Source organism: Gopherus flavomarginatus, chromosome 2 (genome assembly GCF_025201925.1).
Source record: "Gopherus flavomarginatus isolate rGopFla2 chromosome 2, rGopFla2.mat.asm, whole genome shotgun sequence".
Classification (NCBI taxonomy): domain Eukaryota; kingdom Metazoa; phylum Chordata; order Testudines; family Testudinidae; genus Gopherus; species Gopherus flavomarginatus.
The window spans coordinates 105,250,579-105,270,533 of NC_066618.1; the positions used below are offsets into that span (position 1 = coordinate 105,250,579).

A 19,955-nucleotide genomic window follows, 5' to 3' on the forward strand; every position below is an offset into this window, starting at 1 on the left:
TTAAAGTTTACAGCTCTTTAAATTACTAGTCTAGATGAGATCAGGATGACTTGGGTGATAAAACAGTGGGTTTGGGATTTATAAAAATACTATTTTTCTTAAAGGACAATTGGAAGAGCATCCAGACAGACACTGAAATAACTGAAAGGCAATAATATTGCATCCAGAAATATTCACTGATATAGCCTGGTAATGAGGTTGGCATTGTGTGTACCTTTTCATTTACTGTTTAGTTTTGATTTATTTTCATGATATGTCCAGCCTTTTGTTTACTAAGAGTCTTTGAGAAAGCTGCAACTGAATTTTTAAAAAAGAATACCTATGTAAATTAAATATGTTGTTGAATACCTCACAGTTCCATTTGCAATAACTGTCAAGACAGAGTAAGTCAATGTTCAAGAATCTTGCATTTCTTAACTCTGAGGCTAATGTTGCATTCCCAGCAAATCCAGCCAGAAGGAGTAATACACCCAGAGTAATACCGTTTGCTGCAGTCTGCACCCAATTACTTAGTGTCTCCTGCCCCTACCTTCACAGTAGTATAAAAACAAAACTTTCTAAATTGAGCATCAAAGGTTTTTAATCACAAATGGGCATTAGCAAGTGCAAGCCAGTGAGGTTCTCCAGTTTTCACTTGCTCTTGTATTTTCCATCAGTTCGGAATACAGACAGTGCCAAATCTTGACTGGTAGTCTTTACATGGTCAGCCATCTTCTAATTCTGTGTCAGGATGCCCTCAACACAGAAAGGTTGTCAAGATAATAAATCAATCTCATTAAATTCAGTCGTATGAGGCTTAATCATCTGTTATCTTATCTGATCTTGTCAGATGCCTAAGTGCTCTTGATCCTCAAGTCTTAATTCCCAACAGGTGAGACCTTTTATTCTCTTGGTAGAGGCCATAGAAATATACAGTCCTGACTACCAGCAACACTTGTATGGGAGCAGACATAATGATATGAGTACTTAAAAATGATTCAGTCCTAAAACAAATGGAGGATGAATTTTGACAAGGGGAAACATGATTTTCTTGCCTGCTAACACTGGGGATGACTAAATTGATTAGCTTGAATTCCATGTACGAGGAATAAATGTTTGTGAGAATTAAAATTTTGGAGTCTTTTGATTGCCGTTGATACTGTAAGGGCAGAGGTGAAAGTAAGCCGGTTCAGGCCAGTGCGGAAGACTGGTAAGAAAACGAGACCGCATGAGGGAAGGAGAAGCCTGCCCCCTGCATAAGAATAGTTTAAACTCAGCTGTTCTCTGAGTGGTTCAGCCTCCTGGGGTTAGGACTGGTTCCTGTCATCCTTGTTAATTTCACTCACAGTACCTAGGGGGTGGGGGAGGGTGTGTTTGACCATGGCAAGGGCAGTTCTTTTCTGCCCTGGGATGAGGGGATCTCCTATATACAAAAAACACAATCAAAATCAGGAACCATTTCCAAGTTCAAATCTATCCCATTCCGTCCCCAGCAGAGGATCATGGTTGTGATGTCCAAACTGCTTGCAGATCCTCTTTGAAATGTTACTGAACTGCACAGGGAACAGCTGAGTTTAAACTGTTCTTATGCAGGAGGCAGGCATCTCCCTCCCTCAGCCAGTCTCCCTGCTCCCTGCTGCAAGCTAGAGGGAAGCCCCTGCAGCTGCTGAGTGCCAGGCAGGGAGAAAGTGCAAAGCTGAGTGCCCTGGCTGGAGGAGGAGGGAAGACATGGAGAAAAATGTGACAGTGAGTTTTCACTTTTTCAGGCTTATTCCAATAGTAAAGTTTTATTACAGACAGTACTGGTAGTAGTAATAGTAGCTTTATTTTCTCTATCTATGTCATGCAATGGGAGGGATCCATGAAGTATGTAGGAGAGGTGGGTTGCTTGCGATTGGACCATATGGGTAAGAAATGTAAATTACTTTCGCCCCTACCCAAACCCCAGGGCTCCCAGCCACCTCTGCAGCTGGTAGCTTAGAGGGTGATTTAAAGGGCCCGGCTCCTAGCTTCAGCCAAATCCTCAAGCCCTTTAAATCCTGATTTAAAAGCCCCGGGATTTAAAGGCCCCACCTCTTCTGATAGAGGCCACGCCTCTTCTGGCTGAGGCCCCTCCCCCTCCGCAGGACTCTGGAGTACTGGTAAGTCCTTTAAGTTACTTTCCCTCCTGTGCAAGGGGTTAAAAGTCATAGTTGTTTTCCCCTAAATTATCCAGTCCTTTTTAAAATCCATTTGAAGACATTCTATGAGAGAAGTATAAAATATGGCACAGTTATACAAACAATACCCTGGCTCTGCAAGTCTGCAATCATTAAATGATCATTACAGACACTAAATAGGGGAAAAAAGCTACTGGGAAACCCTGCTGTTACAATGAAAGGCCTATTTGTCTGCTCTGCTTGTGAATAAGCACGAGTGGTGGAAGGTATTTTGAAATGTAAAGAATGAAATTATAATTCATTCTAGGATGATTACAATTGTTTCACAGCTGGTTCATGTGCTACCGAATCACAAAGGTTACATAGCATGCAATATATTTGGCTGTGGGCACAACCTGCAGTTCTTATGCAAGATAAATAGGCTTGAAAGTATTAGATTTTTATTGATAAAATGTCAATTTCACCAAGCACAAACCAGCAAAAAATATTTCCATTGATGATCATCAACATTTACAGAAAAACAAACTAAGGACAATGCTGTTTGAGAACTTATTAGAGTTTGATTTAACACTAAGGTTTTTATTCAGGGAGAGGATAGCTTGGTGGTTTGAACATTGGCCTGCTAAACTCAGGGTTATGAGTTCAATCCTTGAGGGAGTTATCTCGGGGAGGGAAAAAAGCAACTGTCAGGGACAGTACTTGGTCCTGTTAGTGAAGTCGGGACTGGACTCAATGATCTTTCAAGGTCCCTTCCAGCTCTATGAGATAGGTATATCTCCATATACAATGTTGACAGTTTATGTTTGAAACTTATAAAGCTTTAACTTTTTGAATCTCAATATCTACTGTCATTAAATAATTGTTCCTCTCCTGCCATCTGACCATCCACAGTTTCCCACAACTGTGAAAAATTAAATAAACATCGAGAAAAATGTTTAAATATAAACACTGATATCTGTCAAAATTAACAATAAACTAAAAACAGAATTCAGCCACGCATAAGGATAAACATCCAGTGAAGTGAATTGGGAGTTTAGTTTGAGTAAAGACTGCAGGGCTGAGCCTTGCATCATCACTATCAGAAATGCTTATGACAAACATTGCATCAAACTGAATAATTCCAGTAACATTCCAACTCTGCACAGAACACAGGTCAAGATTTCATGATAAATCACTGTTATCTCTATGAGGATGTGATTTACTAAGAACAGGGAATAAACAATCCAAAGTAACTTGCAAATGTTACAAATCAAGTGGAGCCTTTGAGTTCAAATTAATTCGATTCCTTTTTCACATTTTATTGGTAAAACACTGGGATTCTACATGTACAACACGGTAAAGTATTAGTCTCACTTCCCTGACAGCTTCATTTTCCTCAGAGTCCACAAATGCTCTCATTCACTCCTGAACTGCCATACTGCTAAGCAGTAGACCCAAGGTAATTCATTACTTTCTCTTACTCACTCTATAATATCACCAATAATAATAATAAAGCTAGATAAAAATAAACACACTGGGAATGAGATCACTGTCTGTCCAGATGCTGTGAGCAAAACAAGCATTCTTTTGTGTTCTGAGGTAGAAAGGAGGCTTTCTGTTTCATTCTGGGATGAAAGTCAAAATGTCTGTTGCACACATCAGTGCTAAATGGCATATCAGAAAGATCCAGTAATAGTAGCACATATACCTCCCACAGCAAAAGGGCAGATATAAACACCCCATAGCCTTTGAAGGTCCAGATTTTCAAACCAGATCCATAATTGGAATTTAATTCCCTGGGGGACTAAAAGCTTTGAATACACACACACACACGCACAGTTGGGAATATTCAAAATTCGGATCTGGATTTTATGGTTTAAGGGCACCTCTAAGAATAATAACCACCATCTACGCTTCTATAGCAATGTTCATTCAAGGAACCCAAAACAGGTACATCTTTGTGAAGTAATATGGAATCACAACATGCATTTTACAGATCGGTAAACTGAAGCACAAAGATACTTACGGACTTGTACAAGAAGAATAAAGAGAAAAGATTAGAATAGGACCTGCCGTGTGTGCTAACCACTTGGCCACACAACCATGTTATGCATTTTTCTGATGCTGCTGACAGTATCTCTTGTACAGATTAGTATTTCATACACTGGGAAAGTATTCTGCTAAAACACAAACATTTTGCCAGCAGTGCAAGGCTGACAGTCTTGCTGGAGCAGGTATTAAAAAAAAAACTAATAAGGCTCCACAATGGGACATTTCCTGGGAATTAGCAAATAGCTGGGAGAAACTGCACCTTGAACTGTAAACCCACAGCCAGTTATCAACCCCAAGAAAGTGCCTCACGCCAATATTTCAATTGCTATTTTAAGAAGACCATAAAAAATAAACTCAAGACTCAAGATAAAAAAAAAAAGTAGTTGTAGAGCTGGTCAAAATATTTTGCTCAAAATGCAGTACAATGAAAAATGGCTGTTTTCCAAAAGGAATAATTTTCTTGGAAATTTTTCCTTCTTTTAAAAAAAAAGGTGTGATTTTTTTCAACTGAAAAAAAGAAGGAAAGAACAAAAATCTAAAACAAAGATTTTTATTTTTAGGTTTCTGTTGTTATGGGGGTGAAGGGCCATGGAACATTAGGCATCGGGGCTAGTGATGAGGAGGACAAAGGACTGGAACACAAAGCATACGCCTGGGGAATGGGAGGGAGTAGAGGTAAAACAGGGGGTAGAACAGGTAAACATGAGTTTGTATCCACACAGCATACAAAAACTGTAGCTGGCAGAATCAAAAAGCTGGATAAATGCAGGCTCTGATTTGGATAAATGCAGGCTCTGAAACAGGAGGGAGTGTTTCTTAACTGCAAAGTTGCCTCTTTTGCTGCTGCAACTCTGTGGAAACTCCTGGGAGAGCTGGAGGCTTTAAAGCCTTGTTGTAGGTGGCTATGTGAAGCACAGGGTGATGGGGTGCTGCCAAGACGCGCTGCCTCTAATCAGTTACTTTGTGACCTGGCACCTGTAGGAGAAGCCAGGGACAGCAAGGAAGCCAATTTGCTCCCGCCTCCTCCACTGCTGAGGCTGCTGCTCTGGCAGAGTCACATGATGAGGTCTGTCTCATCTGTAACATTATCCAGTCCATCTCCCAGACAAGGCAAGATTGTTCCTTATGAAACAATTCCAGTGTTTTGTCCAGTCTGGCTATAAACACCATAAACAATAGAGGTTCTACCATGCCCTTGGGAGACTAACCCAAGCCAAAAGAAGCTTTCACTTTCCTAATATTCATCCTAAATTATCCTTTTCTTAATTTCATCCCATCATGCTTAGTGATCCTTCCTTTGCAGCACCCTCTAGAATTGCCCCTTCCTTGATGCGTACACTCTCTGAGTATCTGTATAGAAAGATACACTATGCACTTCTAGCTGACACATATAGTACTTTTCAAGAGAATGAATACCTCAGAAACTAGACAATCTGATTACATGAATCATCTCTCGACTTTCCATTAACTTTATAGTAGCCACATAATCCTAGAGGCTATCTCTTTTAGACAACTTCAGTGGCAAAAAGCCAATAATGCCTCACAGTAAAGGGGCCAACAAACATGAAAATGTAAAAAAATCTTTGACAAATACAACATATTCATAGCATATCAGCTGTTAAGGAAACAAAAATGACTGTGATTTACAGTAAAAAACATTACATGACTTACAGTGAAAAGAACTCAACGAGCAGTTTTTACCAAACCGGGACATTCTTCAGAACCAATTACAGGTGATATACCAGCCAACTCGTCTCTAGACTATGGTCTGTCTGTTTCCTTGTATTATCACAGTTGATAATTGTCAGCAGGAATGAATCTGTTTGAAGGAGTCCAGCAGATTTAATCAATGTCACACTCAGCAAGACTGCTTTGGTTCCTCAGCTCAACAGCTGAAGGTCTGCATTCCACACACCAGCTCTGTTGTCAAATACAGGCCGTTCCAAATTTGTGTTTAAGAATTCTGGCATCAGTTCCGAGAACAATTGTCTCTAGCTGGCTGACACTGAAGTGTAGGGCATGCCATATTTAGTCTAGTTACTATACTTCAAAAAATCTCCTAAACAATAGCTCTGAGCATTTAATCTATACAATCACATTTCTTTTGGCCCAGTTCAGGTAAGTGTTTTTTGGAAGTTAACAGGAATGTTGCCACAGTGAGGACTTTGCGATGAGGCTTAGTCACTATAAACCTTTATGATAAAAGTTTGGAAAAGTCATGAAAAAAACATCTAATGATAAATCTTATTAAACAAAAGCTCAGTCATTTACAACACATTAGAAACTGAAAGCCTATGTATCAAACAGGTTTAATTTGTAAAGTCAATGTGACAGTTTATGGTTTTATGGTAAGTATCAGCGAGGGTAGGTGAGTGTGTGTGTGTATTGTGTTGGTAGTTTTTTCTTGTTCTGTGTTTGTGGCAAATGAGAGCTGTGGGTTGCTGTGAGTGGCTGTGTATGTGTTTAGTGTTACTGTATGTACTGGGAGAGTTGTGTGGAGTTGTGGCTGGCACATGAAGTGGGTATGCTGTTCTGAGGGAGCTACATGTGTTTGGGGTTACTCTGTGTGTTCCTTATGTTGTTGTGGGCATGTGGGTAGCAAGTGGCCAAGTGATTGAGAATCTGTGCAGTCTCTGAGTTTTTTTTGATATCATAACAGTCTAGTACTTTAGGCATGGAAAGACGCCTTGCTGTCACATGGGTATAATTTCTAAAGTCAAAATGTCTGAGAACTCTCCTGACCTGCTCAGTCTCCACCCCATCGTTCTGGGTGGATCCTAGATGTGGAGAGTACCATCTGTGGAGTCCAGAACGATGGGGTATGATGGCACCTGTAACAGGGTGTACTGGCCCATTAAGCCTGGGGGGAGGGGCACGCAAGAATCCATTCCAAGAATGTTGATGTGAGCACAGGATATTGGTGTCAGAAAATGGCTGAAACTGGATGAGAGAAGGTGGTTCTAGGGAGCTGGCAGTGGCATGGGAAGATCTCAGGACATTGTCACTTTAAGGGTCTGGGATCGAGAGTTCTGTAATGCAGAGTGGAACAGAGCACTCAAATGTGCAGCAGCAGTCAAAAAAGTGAACAGAATGTTGGGAATCATTAAGAAAGGAATAGATAATAAGACAGAAAATATCATATTGCCTCAATATATAAATCCATGGTACGCCCACATCTTGAATACTACATGCAGATGTGGTTGCCCCATCTCCAAAAAGATATACTGAAATTGGAAAAGGTTCAGAAAAGGGCAACAAAAATGATTAGCGGTATGGTGCATCTGCTATATGAGGAGAGATTAATAAGATTGGGACTTTTCAGCTTGGAAAAAAGATGACTAAGGGGGGATATCATAGAGGTCTATAGAATCATGAGTGGTGTGGAGAAAGTGAACAGGCAAGTGTTATTTACCCTTTCACATAACACATGAACTAACTGAAATTAATAGACAGCAAGTTTAAAACAAACATAAGGAAGTGCTTCTTCACACAATGCACAGTCAGCCTGTGGAACATGTTGCCAGGTGTTGTTGTGATGGCCATACATTGCAGGATTTATTTGGACACAAATAAGTAAGAATTCAAAATAAGGTTAAAAAAAAATTAGGTAAGTTCATGGAGGATTGGTCCATCTACGACTAGTAGCAAGACAATCAGGGATGCAACACCATACTCCGGGTCCCCCTAAATCTCCACCTGCCAGCAGCTGAGACTGGACAGCAGGTAATGGATCATGCAAAACTGTCCTGTTCTGTACATTCCCTCTGAAGTAGGGTGACCAGATAGCAAGTGTTAAAAATCAGGATAAGTGTGAGGGATAAAAGGTGCCTGTATAAGATAAAACCCCGAATATCGAGACTGTCCCTATAAAATCAGGATATCTGGCACCAGCCACTACCAGAAGACAGGCTACTGGGCTAGATGGACCATTGGCAGTACTGGCTCAAACCATTCTTATGCACTTATAAAGCAGGGCTGTCTTTAGAATGATTTTATGGCACTATCTGTTATACCACTCAATAGTACTGGAGAGCTATTGCTAGTTTTAAATGGATTGCAAAGCACAATGAAAATTTATTTGTGCATATATGTATTGCTAAATCTTAAAGCATTCATACATGCAAATAAAGCCTGCAATTAGAAACTAGAACAAAGAAGGTCTTTCAGAAAATACAGAAGTTTTCTCAGTTATTTCCCATTCAGAAACAAAACAACAACTAAAAGAGTCTTTTCAGCTACAGATGGACTAAAAGGACATGAAACAATTTTGATGCTTTCCACTTCCCACTGACTTTCAGGAAGACAAGCTCTAAAAAACCCAATAAGTAACTAGTAAGTCTGAGCGCCAACAAGATATATGTCGAGTTACATAAGGCTGTAGTGGGTATATATGTCATAGAATATCAGGGTTGGAAGGGACCTCAGCAGGTCATCTAGTCCAACCCCCTGCTCAAAGCAGGACCAATTCCCAACTAAATCATCCCAGCCAGGGCTTTGTCCAGCCTGACCTTAAAACCTCTAAGGAAGGAGATTCTACCACCTCCCTAGGTAACCCATTCCAATGCTTTACCACCCTCCTAGTGAAAAAGTTTTTTCTTAATATCCCACCTAAACCTTCCCCACTGAAATTTGAGACCATTACTCCTTGTTCTGTCATCTGGTACCACTGAGAACAGTCTAGATCCATCTTCTTTGGAACTCCCTTTCAGGTAGTTGAAAGCAGCTATCAAATCCTCCCTCATTCTTCTCTTCTGCGGACTAAATGATCCCAGTTTCCTCAGCCTCTCCTCATAAGTCATGTGTTCCAACCCCCTAATCATTTTTGTTGCCCTTCGCTGGACTCTGTCCAATTTTTCCACATCCTTCTTGTAGTGTGGAGCCCAAAACTGGACTCCAGATGAGGCCTCACCAATGCCGAATAGAGAGGAATGATCACATCCCTTGATCCGCTGGCAATGCTCCTACTTATACAGCCCAAAATGCCATTAGCCTTCTTGGCAACAAGGGTACACTGTTGACTCATATCCAACTTCTCATCCACTGTAACCCCTACGTCCTTTTCTGCAGAACTGCTACCTAGCCACACGATCCCTAGTCTGCAGCAGTGCATGGGATTCTTCCATCCTAAGTGCAGGACTCTGCACTTGTCTTTGTTGAACCTCATCAGATTTCTTTTGGCCCAATTCTCTAATTTGTTTAGGTCCCTCTGTATCCTATCCCTACCTTCCAGCACATCTACCACTCCTCCCAGTTTAGTGTCATCTGCAAACTTGCTGAGGATGCAGTCCATGCCATCCTCCAGATTGTTAATGAAAATATTGAACAAAACTGGCCCCAGGACTGACACTTGGGGCATGCACTTGATACCAGCTGCCAACTAGACATGGAGCCATTGATCACTACCCATTGAGCCCGATGATTCTATCCACCTTGTATGTCCATTTTCCACTCTGTTCCTCTCTTAGTCACAAGCACTTCAACTGAGTTAAAAAAGAGTATCCCTGATTTTCCCTACATATGTCCCTATTTATAGCTTTCAAATGCAGAAATGGGACTTACAAAATCCAGTTGACCATTTTTCCAGCTGAATGTGTGACAATTTTTCTCCCCACTGTCAAGATAAACTGGACACTGGGAAGTTTAGACTTGAAATTAGACAAAGGTTTCTAACCATTAGAGGAGTGAAGTTCTGGAACAGCCTTCCAAGGGGAGTCGTGGGGGCAAAAGACATATCTGGCTTTAAGATTAAGCTTGATAAGTTTATGGAAGGGATGGTATGATGGGAGAGCCTAATTTTGGCAATTGATCTTTGATTATCGCCAGATAAGTATGCCCAGTGGTTGGTGATGGGATGTTGGATGGGATGGGATCTGAGTTACTGCAGAGAATTCTTTTCTGAGTGCTGGCTGGTGAGTCTTGCCCACATGCTCAGGGTTTAGCTGATCGCCATTTTTGGGGTCGGGAAGGAATTTTCCTCCAGGGCAGATTGGCAGAGGCCCTGGAGGTTTTTTGCCTTCCCCTGCAGCGTGGGGCATGGGTCACTTGCTGGTAGATTCTCTGCAGCTTGAGGTCTTCAAACCACAATTTGAAGACTTCAGTAACTCAGGCATAGGTTAGGGGTTTGTTATATAAGTGGATGGGTAGGGTTCTGTGGCCTGCTTTGTGCAGGGGGTCGGACTAGATGATCACATTGGTCCCTTCTGACCCTAGAATCTATGAATCTATAAAAGGCACACATGCCTTTTGGCAATATTTCAGCATAGGTAGGATTTAAAGCAACCCCATGATAACAAGAACCTAATTCTGATTCCACTGTTTTTTGTTATTTACATCAACGGGGGCAGGAAGCTCCATAAAGCCAGTGTGCCAATTTAATGATTTTTGTGTCACATTTGTGTCATGAGCCACAGAGACAATATACTGCACTTCCCAAGGCCTAAGTTACTGGAAAGCTAACGTACCTGTTCAGTTATTGTAGAAGGCAGAAATGATTTCTGGTGGATTCTAGCCTACTGTAACTCCTGGGCATAAGGATAAACGAACTTATTTAAAAAGGAGGGCTTAGGTGGAAGGGGGTTAAAGCAAGGGTCTAGCACTGGGAAGCCCTGCACAGTTTGTGTTGGTGTTTTTTCCCCTTTCTTTTTCTTTGGGCTAAATAATCAGAAAACATGTTTTTCTCATTTTGCTGAATTTTTTCAACCAGCTCTACAACTAAACAGCAGCGGTGACATGAGATAAAGATCAACAATGGAAGACATGAAAAATAACTGTGCAGGAACCTTACAATGATAATTTACAATAAGAGTAAGATGATAAATGAGTTTGGGTGGAACAGAGGCATGTTTGAGGCTAAAATGAGAGAGAGTCTCCTCGTGATGAAAAAGAGCAGAAGTTTGACCTTGATAGCAGAAAATGAGGATTCTATTTTTAAGAAGTTATCAGTCATATGCTGATGATGTTGCAATATGAACAACCACTATAACAGCAACATCGGCTTGTTCATTTCCTGTGCCCCAGCACTACCTCCCTAGATTATTTTTGTTTGTTTTTTTGTTTTCCACTTAGCACAAAACCTCTTTCTATTTTTAAACTCCAATTTAAAAACAAATATAGTATTTGATGGCTCACACACTACTGAACTAGATGCACAGGGCCAGCATAAGACCCTGCACACCACTTAAGACTAGAACAATGGGTAGAGATGTGAGGTGCTCTAACAGAGCACTCAGACGGGAGTGCCTGTATATCCCATTCAAACCTCTGCTGGCAAGTGCTGAAGGACCATTTCCATGATCCAGTGATCCCATAACAGGATGTGGAGAAGCTATAGGCACTATTTCAAACCACAGTCTGGAACAGCAGCTGTGGACTTGCATTGAGTGTAGATTTTATCCTCCCAGCACACTCCTATAACACTCCATCCATAACAGAGTATTTGTGCTTTATTGTGGGTGGACTTTGACGTTAGCATAATTTTTTTATTTGCTACTACTGTGGTAAACATAAGAATTGTGTCCCCACATCTACAGCATTCAGAGAATTAAATTCAGAGAAAAATATTGTGACATTATAATTGCAAGGGCAGAGATTTGTTCTCTTCATCTAGATCAACTTGCTTCCTGTGAGAGGAACAAAGCGCTTGTAGAGTTTTAGGCCTTGACTTTCAAATGAGCCCAAAAGTTTTAGACCTGGTCTACACTACGATTTTAGGATGAATTTAGCAGCGTTACCTTGATTTAAGCCTGGACCTGTCCAAACGACGAAGCCCTTTTTTTTCAACTTAAAGGTCTCTTTAAATTGATTTCTTTACTCCACCTCCGACGAGGGGATTAGCACAGAAATCGGCCTTGCCGGGTCGAATTTGGGGTAGTGTGGACGAAATTTGACAGTATTGGCCTCCGGGAGCTATCCCAGAGTGCTCCATTGTAACTGCTCTGAACAATGCTCTCAACTCAGATGCATTGGCTAGGTAGACAGAAAAAAGCCCGCAAACTTCTGATTTCATTTCCTGTCTGGCCAGCATGGCGAGCTGATCAGCACAGGTGACCATGCAGAGCTCATCAGCATGATTTGCACGTTGCCGGGGCACATTGCCCCATCTGTACTTTGTGAGAAGTCTATGTCCATGTCTATGTCCTCAACACTCTCATCACCATGCTGCCGTCGCCTCCTTTCCTGGTTTTGTCCGCCATTACTCTGATGGAGGGAGGGGCGACTGATGACATGGCCTACAGGGAATTAAAATGAAGAAAAGGGGTGGCTTTGCATCAAAGAGAAACACAAACAACTGTCACACAGAATGGCCCCCTCAAGGATTGAACTCAAAACCGTAGGTTTAGCAGGCCATTAATTTCACAAAACAAATCGGGTCAATTTCTTGTTTTGATCCACTCCATCTATCTTTCACATCTTCGGCTGGCAGCAGATGGTGCAGTACAACTGCTAGCCATCGTCAGCTCCTGGGTGCTCGGCAGAAGATGCTGCATTATGATTGCTAGCCATCGTCATCTCCTGGGTGCTTGCCGGAAAATGGGAATGACCTGGCTGAGTCACTCCCATGTCTGCCTAGGTGCCCTGACCAACCTCAACGAGGTCGGCTAAAAGAGCACCCAGGAGTACGACGACAATGGCTACCAATTGTAATGCATTGTCCACTGACAAAAGGCAATGAGCTGCTGCTGTGTAGCAATGCAGTCCCACGTCTGCCAGCACTCAGGAAATGTACAGTGATGGTGAGCTGAGTGGGCTCCATGCTTGCCGTGGTATGGCGTCTGCTCAGGTAACTCAGGAAAAAAAGTGTGAAACCACTGTCTGTCGTTGCTTTAATGGAGGGAGGGAGGGAGAGGGGGGCTTGACGACATGTACCCAGAACCACCCGCGACACTGTTTTTGCCCCATCAAGCATTGGGATCTCAACCCAGAAGTGGGATAGCTACCCACAGTTCAACGCTCCAGAAGTTGACGCTAGCCTCGGTGCTGTGGATGCAGTCCGCCAACTTAATGCACTTAGAGTATTTTGTGTGGGGACATGCACAATCGACTGTATAAAAACGGTTTCTAAAAAACCAACTTCTATAAATTTGACCTAATTTCGTAGTGTAGACATACCCTTGGCAACCTCTTCCCTGCTCCACCTCTTTTTAAATTTTCAATGGGATTTGGGCACTTAATTCCCTTAGGCTCCTTTGAAAATCCAGTTTTATTTTGTATTTCCTCTGGGTGTCAATTTAACACAATATTATGGTTTGGTGGGGGTTTTTTTGGAATTATGATGATGGTCTCATTGTATGGTTGAATATAAGAACTGCTGAATATAAAAAATATGAAATGGCTGTGATGTGATGACTTCAGTCTTGTGTGAGACGATTCAATCTTAATCCAGCATAGAACTGGGGGCTATTTTTAAATATTGTTCCTCTAATTCAACAGGCCTGATGTTTCTATAAAGTGAGTTTGTCCAGTTTCAGGTAAGTCTCTCCTTTAGCTCTTCAAATATAGTAGTGACATACAGTAGTGTCTCTCTTTGAGAAGGACAAAACCTTATAAGACAAGCAAAGTGATCCTCCAAGGACATACTGAGGTATGTGGTATCTGGACCATGTTTCAAGGACCCTCTTATTTAATATCATTTGCAATGTCAAGAGGCTAAGCTAGCACCCTAGTCTTTCACCACTTTAAACCTGAATTCAGATCTGTGTAGGTCATAAGTGAAACTGAGTTTGTGGTTTCAACCTAGTCTCTGAAGCTTCCTTCAGCCCCCAGGAATGTGTGGTATGGACCCTGCAGCATCACTTCCAGGAGGCTTGCTCACTTGACACCTCTTATATGAGCTTTGAGAGGTTCATTTTGTTATGCTTTGTTTCCTCTGGGTTATTGTTTTCTTCCATAAATTGCCCCTTTCTATTTTTGTTTTAAAAGCCATCTATAAAAGCAAATGTGGCTTCTAACCAAAGACATCTGAAGCCTGTTTTGTGTCTCTCTCTCACATGTGGTACTTAGAGTGGTGTGTTACGTTGGTCATATGAGGTACTACAATATGCAGTGAATGCATACTCTAGGATTACACTGAGTTCACCTATTTCCCATATGAGTCACACCTGAAGATTGTGCATTTTGGGTCCATTCAAATGGGATCAGCTTACAAGTTTGCAGGTATACCCCAATGCATTGCTGAAGATTTGAAGGTCAGACTTACCCATTTTTTTACCTACATTTCTGAACTTGTTATTAGTAAAGAACAGAGGCTATTACTTTAAGGCAGAGATCTTAATGGTCTGAACTTCAGCTTGCAAATACCAACACGCTTTATAATCACAAGCACAAATCCTGGCACGACTGATTCAGCTCTTACCATTCTGGGTTAAATACCATAAAATTCAAATTCATTTACCACCTGGAAGCTTTTCTGAAGTGACCATAAAATCTGAGGTTTGTGTTGGTTGATATGAATGTTCAAAAACGTTTAATAGGATGTTTAAGAATAGGAAAGTATCCCTGTATGCCTGGCCAAAACTCTCCTTCTTGCCTCCCTCCCAAAGCGCTGTGTGAAGGTTACTCCTCTAACTGTTCCCCTCAACCCCAGAGATGGTTGCACTTTAGTGCTGAAGTTTGTATATCATTTGTGAAGTGCTCTATGGTCCTTTGGTATGAAAAGGTATGCAGGGTAAATATAAAACATTATTATTTTATTCTACTAATTATAGTGGCTCTTTGTGGGTCTCTGTACATTCTGGTGATTCTTTGCTCAGTTTTCCATTTTCCATCTCCCCTTTAATTATGCATAGGTACGCAGTATTCTGTAAGCCAAGTTCTGTATTGAAACATAACTGCTCAGATGATTAATTAGTTGCCTTTTTATTAAAACTGTGGAAATCAATGTTGATTATGTGTACATTTGGTCTATATGTATCTGCAGTTGCTCTCATCATAACTATAGTTTATAGTATCATTAAATGTTTATTAACAATGGGTAATCAAAAATGTATAACATGGGCAGTAGGCAATCACCAGCCATACCCTCGCAAGCCTTCCAAACTCCCAACTGGATTTGATTAACAACTTCCCCGTATTTGTTTATAAGAGTGATCTAAACAGTAATCAACGTTTGCGTTCTTTAGACCAGCGAAACAGCAACTGAGCCATGTCTGCTATGCCATAGGTAAACACCATTAAACCCAGAACCTGAAAACACTTATCCACATGCTTATCTTTAAGCATTTGAATAATGCTATTGAAGTCAATGAGATTTGCTGGTTCAGAGCTTGAAAGAGAATAAAATATCATGTGGAAGTGGAAGTAATAACTATGAGCCTGACCAAAAGTCCATTGAAGTCAATGTTAGTTTTTCCATCGTCTCTAAAAGACTGTGGATCTGCCCTATACCCCTTTTTGCTCACAAATTAGGATAAATGTACAGTATGTTCATTTACCACAATTTTTATTTATATATTCATGAACATACACACTCACACACCACATGCTCACCATTCAGCTTCAACAAAAAATCACTATAATGCCACTGACCCTGGCAAGGCCTAAATTCCTTTGATATTTCCATCTGACAATCTGTGCTCACCTGCTAAATCCAAAAGCAGACACAAGCATGCTTTTCAGATTATATGCCAGGCTAATATCACTGGAATTTAGCTATAAAAGTATTTGAAACCACTTGCTATTCAACTATATTACACAGTATTCTTAAAAAGCACTAGCGACAGTTTGCCAAGTCCAGATCAGACCCACTATAAAAATACATTTTAGCTTGCTACTAATATAGGATAAAATTCATCACTGTGTACAGAGCTCCATGCACTATAGATGTCTGACAAACTCATAAAAGAGGGCTAGAGTGGATCACAGGACTTGCACAGGCTCTGAGCATAGAGAGGAATTTCATAGAGAGACTAGCTGGCTTCTTGAACACAACGCAGCTGTCTTAAAAATCCCATCTTGTAGTCTCATTGGTCAAAGACTCTGGATTCATTATGATCTAGACTTGCACTTGAGGTGCACCTTCTAGTAGTCTAATAGTCCCCTTGAATCCACCTTCTAATAGTCCCCTACACCCAGAAGCATAGGCACCCACAGGGAAAAATTGGTGGGTGCTCTGCACCCATCGGTAGCTCCCTGCCCTGCTCCCCTGCCCCAGCTCACCTCCACTTCCGCTCTGCCTCCTCCCTGAGTGTGCCATGTGCCCTTTTTTTCCCCCTAGCTCCCAGTGCTTGTGCTGAGAAACAGCTGTTTTGCAGTGGCAAGCGCTGGGAGGGAGGAGGAACGTGGCACGCTCAGGGGAAGAGGCGGGGCCTGGGCAGTGATTTGGGGAGGGGTCCAATAGGGGCAGGGAGGGGGCGGAGTTGGAGCAGGGACTTTGGGGAAGTGGTTGGAATGGGGACAGGGCAGGGGTGGAGTCAGGGCAGGGCCAGGGGTGGGGGGGGCATGAGCACCCACTGGCGCCGGGAAAAGTTGACGCCTATGCCCAGAGGAGATAGTCCTGGGCTTGTTCCATTGTGGTCACCCAGTCAAATAAGGGATTTTAAAATAACTGCAGCCCTTACTTTGGAGGCCCAGTTGCCTTTGCCTGAGGGTATGTGGAAAGTCAAAATGCAACTTTTAGCAGATAAGTGAGATTGGGGCCTACCATGCTTGACTGTGTCCCAGTCATATACTACCCTAAATGCACACTGTAAGTCAGGTGCAACACCAGTGGGTCACTTAGGTTGTACATCTCACAGAATTTGGCCCAATATAAGATGGAGAACTTTTGTCTATTTGTACAGGTGTATTCATGATTGATTTAGATTAACAAAGGGAGGCTTGGCTTGGTTTGAACCACAATTTTTATGCTCATCTAAACTGTTATTAATTGCTTTGGTCTGGAAATCTCATATAACCAGATTTTTTTAATGGTCAAACAGTAAGAACAGTCTTGCTTCAGGTATTTGGTCTATTGAAGACTGACATAATAATAAATCATCACCACAATAATCAATGTATAACATAATAGCACCTGGAGGCACCGGTCAGGCCTGCGCTTCTTTGTGCTAGGTGCTGTACAAACATATGGAAAATGACAATTCTTGCATCCAAAGCCCATACAATGTAAATTTAAAGTAAAGTTTCAATAGTTTAAAACATTTTTTTCAAATAATAAAAGATTTGAATTCTTGGTTAACTATTACTTCACACACCCATACTCTCTATATAAGAATTAACACAGTATAACTACGGAGCTTTGTTTTTATTATTTTGTTTAAAATTTCCCAGGAATTTATCAGTGTCTATAACAAAAATTTTTAAAAAAGGATGAAAACGGGTGCAAAAAATTAACTTCACAATATTCTGGATAAAATATTGGGGTTAAGACTGGGGACATGAGGATAGAAACAAAGCAACAAATGGAGAAAAGTAAGAACATTAAAAGTAAAAGCAGTTTAATGCTATGGTTTATTTCATGAACTGTACATTAACAGTACATATATGTGTGCACTTGCATGTGTGTGTTTCTTTCACAGTGTTGCCTTAGTTTAAACAGACAGGGCTTTACATTTACACTTAGATTAACATAAGCACATCTATGTAACGTAACATAGGATTTTCTTAACATAATCAGTATTTTCATGTACTAGAGTGGTCTAAATTTTATGTGAAAAATCAGTAAAAAACAAACAGCAGCTTTTGCAAATTTCAGGAATTTTTCAGTAAAAATGTAAAACTGAAAATGGATGGCTTTAAGTATTGTTTAGAAAAATGCATGTCTTCCCAAGCTGCCTCCAATCTCATTTGCATCTGCAATAGAAGTAATTTGCAGCAGCTGGAAAAAATCAGAATACATAATGTGCCTTGGTGTATTGTTTTACAGCAATCAATCATTTGACTGGTGAAAGATTCAGACCACAATATAACAGCCAAAACAAACAATAATTGTTTTTTAAAAACCTACCTGGCTATAGTAACTGATTTACAAAGGAGAAACAATTAACGTGCCTTTTCAGTAATATGAAAATCAGCCACCAGAAAAATCAAAAACACAATTTAAAGAGACAGAAATAGAACTGACTTTACGATGAGAGTGTGACGCTGGCAGACCAGATGCCACCTCTTGCCCAGTCTGCAGGCATTAGCTAAGAACTGACAAATTCGTAGCTGGAGACTAGACCTGTTCACTTGTATGTTAGTTTTGTGCAAAACAAGTATTAGTCTCATAACTAATACCTGTTTTGCACAAAACTAACATAAGACCATATTTAGTGTTTAGACTCTATGAAATGCTTGTTAGTTGCTGCAGACATTAATGTCACTTGTAATGTCTATATTCCATACTATAAGAAAATATGTACATTTTGCTTAATAACTTTGAAAACATTCGCTCTGAACTTGTGAACCCAGGCACAGGAATCATCCCCCCCCCGGCCCACACAGGAGAACTGTCAGAATTTAAGTGGGCCATTATAAGACAAAAGCTTTGTTAATTGCCCCATGTGCCCATGGAGAAGTATGTGCGGAACGCCTCATCCCATCGTTCTGAATGCTGGAAGAAGGAAACAAAAATAGCTGATGTGAAGATTTTTCATCTCTTTGCTGTCTGAACTCTCACAAGGCCAGAGATACCTAACTGAAGCCAGAGATCCCCAGTGGCTGCCTCCTGCATCTGCCCTTCATCTGCCCTCAAATGAATAGATCACTATTGGAGAGTCTAAAGGAACTGTCTTTAAATCTGTGGTAAAACTGTTATAGTGATCCAGAAGTTCACATCTGTTACTGGCGTGGTAAAATCTAATTATAGAACATATCATCATTTTGAGGTATCTGCTCTGTTTTTGACAGTCTGCCCTGAGGCAGGCACTCACAGTTATGAGCCACTCCAGACAGCTTGACATATGGATCATAGTTATGCAACTCTTTTGGTACCTCAGAAAGTATAAATGGTTAAATGACTGATCTCTGATTTTAAATGAATTAAACTGAAGAATCTTGGGGGAAAGGTTTAAGTTTCAAACCTGAACTCACAAGACTGATTTGCACATTGCAGAACCATTATTTGCAACCTTTGAGACCCCTCTGTTATGACTAGGAGAGAAAAATAGCACTCTGCTTTCTGAAGAAATGTACAATGACTGTAAAATTCAAAGCTTGATTGCGCCTTCATGTTGAAATATGGTATCAAAAATATCTGAGCCATGATTCAGTTTACCAGGTATGCAAATACACAGTAGCTTAGTTATCTAACTCCTCCATTGCCCCAGATCCTCCTTTCTTTTGTATTACTTTTTCAATAGAGGCCATTAAAATCACTGGAACTGAACATGCTTGTCTGAGGAGAACTAAAGTTTACTAGGACAAGGTGACATCATCACTCATGTGCCCCTTTGTGAGTCAATCATTCACTTTTCAGAGAGAATTTTTAGACACTCTATTCAGAGCTGGAACTGAATGAAGGACACAGTGCCTTTAAGAAAAGACCAAAAACGCACCCTGGCAAGCAGTGTGCTTTGCACCACAGAAAAAGTTATCTGATCATTACAATACCCAATTATGGCTGTTTCCATACAAAGAACAGATGATTCATTGCTAGATAAGCACAATAAACTACACACAAGTCAATCTGGAGCTTTCCCCCGCTCTCATTTTTCTGACACATAGCTTTCTTGCACCTGATAAGATATTACAGGCGGGAAAGAACTTACAATCTGTACAAAGAGCTATTATTTTCTCAAGACAAACAATAAGAAAGTAAGATTTTCTCATCAATCCACAAAGCCACCATCTTATAAGTGAAGCCATTGCTTT

At 40.9% G+C, this 19,955-nt stretch overlaps 1 protein-coding gene across 6 annotated transcripts in view; it reads right to left on the bottom strand.

The window, feature by feature from the left end:
• TNS3 (tensin 3) overlaps window positions 1-19,955 on the bottom strand; it is a 413,597-nt gene that overhangs the window by 242,965 nt on the left and 150,677 nt on the right. The gene's annotated exons all lie outside the window — the stretch shown is intronic.